This window comes from Silene latifolia, chromosome 3 (genome assembly GCF_048544455.1).
Source record: "Silene latifolia isolate original U9 population chromosome 3, ASM4854445v1, whole genome shotgun sequence".
Lineage (NCBI taxonomy): Eukaryota > Viridiplantae > Streptophyta > Magnoliopsida > Caryophyllales > Caryophyllaceae > Silene > Silene latifolia.
Genome location: NC_133528.1, coordinates 34697456 through 34706068, shown reverse-complemented (window position 1 = coordinate 34706068; position 8613 = coordinate 34697456). Strand labels below are relative to the sequence as shown.

Genomic DNA, 8613 nt, shown 5'->3' with positions numbered 1-8613 from the left:
GATGAGCTTTGCAAGCTCTCCTTGTCACAATTCACTTGCTCTTTGAATGGAGCATCTTCAATTTTCTTCTTCCATTGGAGTTCCGACTTCTTCCTTTCATCCTTCCGACTATAATGATCGATCATAAAACACGGTTCATGTAAACGGGGAGCTCTCATAGTCTTGTCAAGATTAAAAGTGATACTCTCATCTCCCACTTCTAGAGTGAGCTCACCATGTTTTACATCAATCACCGCACCCGAGGTGTGTAAGAAGGGTCTTCCTAGAATGATTGGAATGTTGGAATCTTCCTCCATATCAACAATGACAAAGTCCACCGGGATGAAAAACTTCCCAATTCGTACGGGGACATCTTCCCATATCCCTAATGGTATCTTCGTCGATCTATCGGCCATTTGGAGTGTGATATTGGTGCACTTAAGCTCTCCCATCCCCAACCTTTTACTCACCGAGTACGGCATAACACTCACACTAGCCCCTAGATCACATAGGGCTTTGTTGATCGTGGTGTCGCCAATGGTACACGGTATAGAGAAGCTTCCCGGATCCTTTAGTTTTGGAGGTGAACTCCCTTGAAGTATTGCACTACTCACCTTAGTGAAGGCGATAGTCTCAAGTTTCCGGATCGACTTCTTCTTTGTGAGGATGTCTTTCATGTATTTCGCATAGGCCGGCACGTGATTGATTAATTCCGTGAAAGGAATTGAGACTTCCAAATTCTTCACAATTTCCATAAACTTTCCAAGTTGGTCATCAAATTTGGGCTTGGCCTGACGACTTGGAAAAGGAAGTCTAATTACAATGGGCTCCTTCTCCTTGACCTTGTCTTCATTTTTCTTTGAAATTTCTTCTTTTGATGATTCTCCATCTTTGGAGTTTTGCACAATTTTTTCCTTATCACTAGCTTCCACAACTTCATCGTCAACTTGCTTCTTCGGTGCTTTATACCTTGTACCACTTCTCAAGTGAATGGCACTAACCGTTTCATGTCTTGGGGGATTACTTTGAGGTGGTAATTGCCCCTTTTGTCTTTGTGAGCTTGAAGATGCTAGTTGCGTCAATTGTGTTTCCAACATCTTCGTGTGAGCTAGAATGTTTTTGATGGTGGTTTCCTTTGCTTGACTATCTTTTTGCATTTGAGTGAAAAATTCTTGTTGATTCTTTTGCATTTGGAGGACCGCTTTTTGAACATCAAAACCTTGGTCATTTTGGTGATTGTATGGATTTTGATTTTGGTAACCTTGGTTTTGGTTGTAAAAGGGTCTTTGATTTTGGTTTCTCATGGGAGGTGGGGTGTATGTTGTTTGAGGGTTTTGAACATTTTGGCTTTTGTATGAGAGATTTGGATAAAACTTGGTGTTTTCATTGTAATAATTGGAATAAGGGGTACCACTCTTGTATGCTTGGAAAGCATTCACTTGTTCATTTGTTCCCCTACATTCACTTTGGTCATGTCCCAAAGTTCCACAATTCTCACACATCCAACTTGGGATTGATGAGGATGCCGTCATGGCATTAACATGATGCTTTGGTGATTTTGAGGCTTCTTCAAGTCTAGCCATAGCTTGTTCAAACTTCAAATTGATTGTGTCAATGTGAGCACTAAGTTGAGCACCCAATTGAGTAACGGAGTCCACTTCATGCCTTCCTCCTCTAGTAGCCTTGCGAGGTCTACTATATTGTGAGTTATGGACCGCCATTTCTTCAATCTTGTTCCATGTTTGATTGTCATCAACTTCGGTGAACATTCCATTTGATCCCATGTTGAGAATGTTCCTTGAATCTTCATATAGACCATTCCAAAATTGTTGTACCAAGAACCACTCGCTAGGTCCATGGTGAGGACATGAGCGACAAATTCCCTTGAACCGCTCCCAAGCTTCATACAAAGATTCTTCATCCCTTTGCTTAAAACCCGTAATTTGAGCTCTTAGCATGTTAGTCTTTTCCGGTGGGTAGAACTTTTTGTAGAAAGCTAGAGCCACCTTCTTCCAAGAATCAATTCCGAGAGTGGCCTTATCAAGGCCCTTCAACCATTGTTTCGCGGTGCCGATTAGAGAAAAAGGAAATAAGACCCATCGAATTTGGTCTTGAGTCACACCGGTTTGAGAAATCGCATCACAATAGTCACAAAAGGTTTCCATATGAGAATGAGGGTCTTCACTAGGCATCCCCCCAAATTGGCTCCTTTCGACTAATTGGATAAAGGCGGATTTGGCAATAAAATTTCCGGTCAAATGTTGTGGTGTGGGAGTACCATTTGGTAGGTTCTCCTCGGTGGGTACGGAATGTGATGAAAATTTAGGCATTGTAGGTTGATTTTGTGGGGTATTTTGTGTTGGGTTCTCCTCACCTTCTCTTGCAAAAGGGTTGATGAACTCAATAGTTGGTTGAATATCCACAACCTCACTAATACCTCTCAAATTCCTCATAGCAAATCTCCTATTGTTTGTTAAGGTTCTTTCAATTTCACGATCAAAAGGTAACAAATCACTTTGTGACCTTCTAGACATGCAAAATATCAAACAACTTGAAAACAATTAGAATAAACCTTGAGGAGTTTTACTTCCCCAAGGCAAAGAAAGACACAACTAATAACAATATAAGAAAATCTAAATCAAGTTAACACCGTCCCCGGCAACGGCGCCAATTTTGATCGGTCCGTTTTGTGTTCACAATTGAATAGATGTTGTCGTTGGGTCACGTCCGAATCAAAACACAATTTATAACTTCACAAACAACTCTACAATTAGTAAAGAGGCAAGTAAATGTCGGATCCCAAGGGACGGGAATTGAGATGAGATTTCTATTGAAACCAGTGGTGTCTTAGGGGTGTCACAATTTGGGTTGATGTAGAAGGTCACTAACTAAATAGTAATGAAAATAAATAAGCAAGATGAAATAAAAGGGTTGTAAACAATTGATAAAAAAGCACTAGGGTATCATGGGGTCATAAGTAAATCATGGGAATTGATCATACAAACATGTTTTCAAATTATAAGCAAGCAATTATTGTTGTGATGGATTGAGTTGGGTTATATCTTACAATCCTAGGAAAGTTTGGGTCCCGGAGCCGAATCGATTAGATTGTACAACACCTACAAGTCGACTTAGTCTTCCCTACTCAACAACATGCATGGTCTAATGAGACTCGAGTTGGTTTATGTCTTAAAAGTCTCATTGAAAAGATAGGTGATGGGTAAAAAATGCAAGGATTCATAGGCTCACATTTCATCAAACATAACATGTGCATGAGTTGAGATCAAAACAAGCAAGCAAATAAACCATGAAAGCATATTAATTTAAGCATGAATCATTCCCCATGTTGGTTTCCCCTAATTACCCATTAACCCTAGCTAGGTCACTACTCACTCATTATCATGTTGATCATGCTAGCAAGGTTGTCAATCATACCAACAAAAGGAAACATGATGAACAAATGAAAGTAATTAACAATAATTAAAAAGGGATTAAGAGAATTATACCTACTAATGATTCCAATAATAAAGCAAAGAATAAAAGAAGTACTTGAAGCTTGATTGAGAGGTTGTCAATCTCCCAATAATAACCCAAATAATCTTCAATTACCCAAAATAAAGGATGAACAAAAGAAAGATTAAGGAAATAAAACTTGTATTAAAACTTGATTAATTGTTGATTACAATACTAAAGAGAGATTTGATTGATATTAACTACTCTAATAATTGATAAGAAGAACATGCTCTTCTAATTAGACTAATGGGGTATTTATAGTGGAAATTAGGTGGATGCATTAGCGTTAACTAAGGGCTAAACTAGTAATTACACTTTTTAGATTGAGCAGGGAGAAGCCGGTATTTTTCGAAGGAAGGGCTTCTTTCTTTGATGCATGAAGAGACGAATTCGTGCTGGGCTGGAATCCAGGCGTATTGGTGTCGGGACGGGCGGATTGTAACAGGGGAAGACGGGCGTCTTCAAGGGAATCCGGGCGGATTCAGTGGTCGCTTACCCGGCGTCTTTGGAGGAAGACGCACGGATTGTCTTGTGGAGGACAAAGCGGATTCAAGGCAATCCGCTCGGATTGTAGCTCAGCATTGTTTCTTCTTCTTTTCTTCCCTTTTCTTCATAAAATCCTTGGGGATTTCCTCGGGGATGCAAGGATCCTTTCTCAACATTGCTCATCTACTATCATATGTACAAAGGCCTTCTAATCTTGTCTCTCCTTGATGCTTGGTCATTGAATTTAATCAATTTAGTCTCGTTTTGCCATGAAAATGCAAGATTTGCACTCCTTTCCTACCAAGGGATCAAAATCTCAAAGAATATGCAAAACAAAGAACTAAAGAAAATAAATGACCCAAATATGCATTAAAAAGCATGGGAACAAGGCTAATTCGAGGGCTAAATATGCGCTGATTATGGTCATATCAAAATGGCTTCGGCATTATGGAATGTGGAGCTTGGTAATGATAGGTTTTTTTTTACAGATAAAAATCTGGAGTTGAGGGTCACGACGGTGAATTCTGTTTGGTAACTCGAAAGTTGATTGGAGAGAAATACCTCTTGATCATGAATCGAAGAGGCGTAGTTTGTGAAAATGTTTCTTGTTAAGTGAGCACACTAAAAAGTGGACTCTAAGAAAGCAATGTTTTTGAAGACTTTGTATTGGGGTCAGGGTAGAAATGGCTTCGGCATTTTGAAATGTGAAGCTTGGTAATAAGAGTTTTGTTTGACAGATAAAAATCCGGAGCTTTTATTTGTGGTGTTTAGGCCGATGGGTTACGGCTTGCAATGAGGTGCGGAATGGGTTCTCAGGCTTGATGTGGCCTGAGCACGAAATGGTTGGTAAATAATTTGGGATAAGAATCCCATGTCTGTTCCTTAAAGATTAATGTGTGCTATTATGAGCTTGAGGGGAATCCTCAGAAGCCTAGATAGGTCTCCCTATAACAGTCTCTAGAAGGACTTAGAGGTGAAGCGATGTTGGTTGTGATCTTGAGGGGAATCCCCAGGATCCTAGATAGGTCTCCTTGTAACAGTCTCTTGAAGGACTTAAGGGTGAAGCAGTGTTGGTTGAGGTTTTGGTGTTTGGTGTTTTGGACTCGTCGGTCCGGGATTTGGTGTGTTGGACTCATGGGTCCTGGACTTTAGACTTGTTGGTCCTGGACTTGGTGTTTCGGACGTATTGGTCCTGGGCTTTGGACTTGTTGGTCCTGGACTTCGTAGTTTGGTGTTGGACTCGTTGGTCCGAAGTTTGAAAAGCGACGGTTTTTAAATCCGCCATTTGAGTCTTGGTGAAGATAACGAATTTGAATTCCGTTATTTCATTTTATTGAAAAGTGACGGTCTTGAATTTCGTCATTTGAAATTGTGGGAAATAACGAATTTTGAATTACGTTATTTCGTTTTTTGTTTTGGCTTTAGCCTAACATTTTGTTAGACGTTTGTTTGTGTTTTTGGGGATTTCGGCCTTTCGAGAAAGGGTTCAATCTGGTTTTGTTTGGATTTTGTCTTAGGTCTTGGCCTTGACCTTGGGTGAGTAGCTTTTTGCTTCGGCTTTTGCTTTGAGTGAATTGACTTTGGTTTTTGCTTTGACTTTGACTTTGGCTTTGGCCTTAAGTGAATTGCTTTTAGCTTTGGTTTTTGCTTTGGGCTTGGTTTTTGCTTTGGCTCTGGATGAATAGCTTTTTGCTTTGGCATTGGATTAATCGCCTTTCGGCTTTGGGATGTAAGGCCTTTTGAATGTGACCTTTACTTTGGAGAAATTGGGAAGGGGGCTTGTCCCTTATGTGTTGTCGTTGTTTTGACATGTCGGTGATATCCATCGTTCATGGACTGGGTCATGGTCGAATTCATGAACGTCATGGAGCTCCAGGTTTGGGAGATTTTTTTGTTTGGGTTAGACTAACATTTTTGTTAGACGTTTGTTTGTGTTTTTGGAAATTGGTAGACCTAGATCTACTCGTTCTTTGTTGTCCTTCGTTCGAGGATGGTGTAGGGATGCAAATGGGGATGTACCCGTTGGTGAGAGGTTGATACTTGGTGATGGGATGTTTTTGTGGGGAATGGGCTTGCCTTCCGTCATTGATCATGAACAAGGAGATGTTCTGGTTTGTTATTTGGGTTCGTCGTATAATCCCTTTGATAAGAGCTCGTTCTAGATTGGGTATTAGTGAAAGGTTTCTATTGCCATACATGGAATAAGTAAAGAGAATGGACACGGAGTTTCGAGTCCTCTGCTTACTCGGTACGGAACGTCACTCGAGTGGACTCTCATTGAATCAGAACGTGTTTGTTTTAAATCAATTCTCAAATTCATTCTCGTTGTCAACGGGAAATGGTAAAGTGGAGAATATATGATAGTTGGAAATTGTGCTCTTATTTAGATAAATAAGAGGTTAGCACAGACTCGATGAATACACGTGACTCCTGGGGACAGCCCCCTATTTGTCACTTAGGAATAAAAGGACAGACACTAGGGTAGATATGAGAAAGCCTAAGACTCGGACTCGGACTTAATCGTAGATACGAACTCCTAATCATCATTTTCCTCCTCGAAGGTCTCCTTCGCAGCATCCAGCGGCTTGAATGTCTGGTCTTGAGCATTGACCCACTTGAGCACTTCACTCTCGTTGTTGGGAATGATATGAGGACAATAGTCGATGAGGCTTTCATCTCCTTGCAGAAACAGATGTTCATTAGGGTTGTCATTCATCAACTTGGTTGGCATAGGGATGAAGCTATCAGTTCATGGTTGTCGATCATTTTTTGAATAACATGTTTTAGTTTGAATCATGTTTCAGTGTCATGACCTTTTCCTTGATGATATTGGGAATAGGCACTGCCGTCCCAGAAACGGGTTTTCCTGCATTCAGACGGGTCAGGAGTGGGCCCGATTGGTTGTAGCTTCCCTTCAGCCATGAGCTTTTGAAGAGTTGCGGCATAGGTTGTGTTGAGCTTGGTGAATGTCCTTTGAGAACGTGGGATGGTAGGTCGGTTGACTTTGCTTAGAGGCTAAGCAGACACCTCCTTTAGGCGCGAGCTATCTTGTGACTGAAAGGGGTGTACTGTCCCTTTCAGAAATTTGGATTTTGCATTTTTTCTAACCAATGGTTTTTTGGTTGTGATTTGTGGTCTTTGATGGTTGATTAGCCGTGTAAGGTTCCTCTTGGGTGATATTTGGGGTAGGTATTTTGTGTCTTTGACTCGGGTTTGACCCGTGTGAGTCGGGATTTGAATTTCGAGTTGGTTTTTGGCTCGGTGTCGGTTTTGACTCTAATTAGGGTCATTTTAATGGAAATGACATGATAAAGACATTCATGGCATTAGTTTGACATTAGAGATTTGGGTTGACTCGGGTTGACTCAGGTTGACTCGAGTTGCGGGTTTCTGAGTCGGTTTTGGGTCTGAAGACGATTTTAACTCTAAATAGTGTTATTATAATGCAAATGAAGTTAGAAAACTATTTATGAAATCATTTTTCATATCCTAGTAGTGCATTAAACCGTCTCATATATAGCCAATCCGCGCACGCATATCAAAAACACGTTATAGTCCGATCATCATCGGGTGGTTTTTGGAAGGTGCAGATACTGGGTATCTACAACATGCCAAGATTCGGGACTAATGTCCCTCATACCAACACGCACTAATCACTACTAAAACATATTTCACACATTAACCCACTCATCCATCTTTCACGTGTTATTATATACCACATGAATAACTATATCATGCAAGAATTTAACAATTCATCATGTTATACATGCATCCACAATATGTTTAACATATCGTTCACCAACACTTATGACCACCCACGTAGTGACCAACCGAGACAATAGGCACTAGTTTTGATAAGAGGGCGCCTACTCATCCAAAACCGATCTCCTATTGTACTCATGTCGGTTTCATTTTATTAGAGACACCTAGCTTCATTTTGGTTCATTGGTTTAGGTTCCAAAATCGTCGCTCAGATACCACTTTGTAACACCTACAATATCCGACCAAGATAGTTGAAGGCTTTACCATCTCGGTTTCCCGAGGTAGTGTTTCAAAACTTCAATCAAAGAACATTTTATAAATAATATGTTTAATGAATTACACAACCATAAAGAAATGAATAAATAAAATACAACTCGTCTATGACTATATCATCCACCTAGTGGCTATGTACTTGACGCCAAAGTTCGTAGCGCGGCTCGAACCCCGAACATGTCAACAAGCAAACCTGTACTCAACCTGTTCCCCATATGATTGGAAATATCATATGGATCGACACAGGCCACCTCAGAAATAGGTGACAATTTATACACAACCCAAACACGTCAATTTCAATAAATAAATATAGAACACGACACAAAATGTGTAAATATGCAACATGCCAATGAAATGCATAACTTATGACTATACAACACCACCTAGGTACCGGGACACGCCCATACATACCCACAACCACACAGGTGACGGGACACGCCCAGACATACCCATAACTTCACAAATAGGTACCAGGACATACCCAGACGTATCAGGTCCGGAAGCCAACCGAATCCCCTACCAGACGTCGTGCTTCACCCACACGAGTCCCTCTAAAATCAAGTCATTAATGTGCACATCCCTCTTAGAGTGGGAAGCTCC

General features: G+C 40.6%; 1 non-coding gene across 1 annotated transcript; it reads left to right on the top strand.

The window, feature by feature from the left end:
* Positions 1–1830: 1830 nt before the first annotated feature.
* LOC141650706 (small nucleolar RNA R71) lies at positions 1831–1937 on the top strand. The gene has a single exon (XR_012546724.1). It is a non-coding gene; the product is annotated as a small nucleolar RNA R71 (small nucleolar RNA).
* The last annotated feature ends 6676 nt before the right edge of the window (positions 1938–8613 follow it).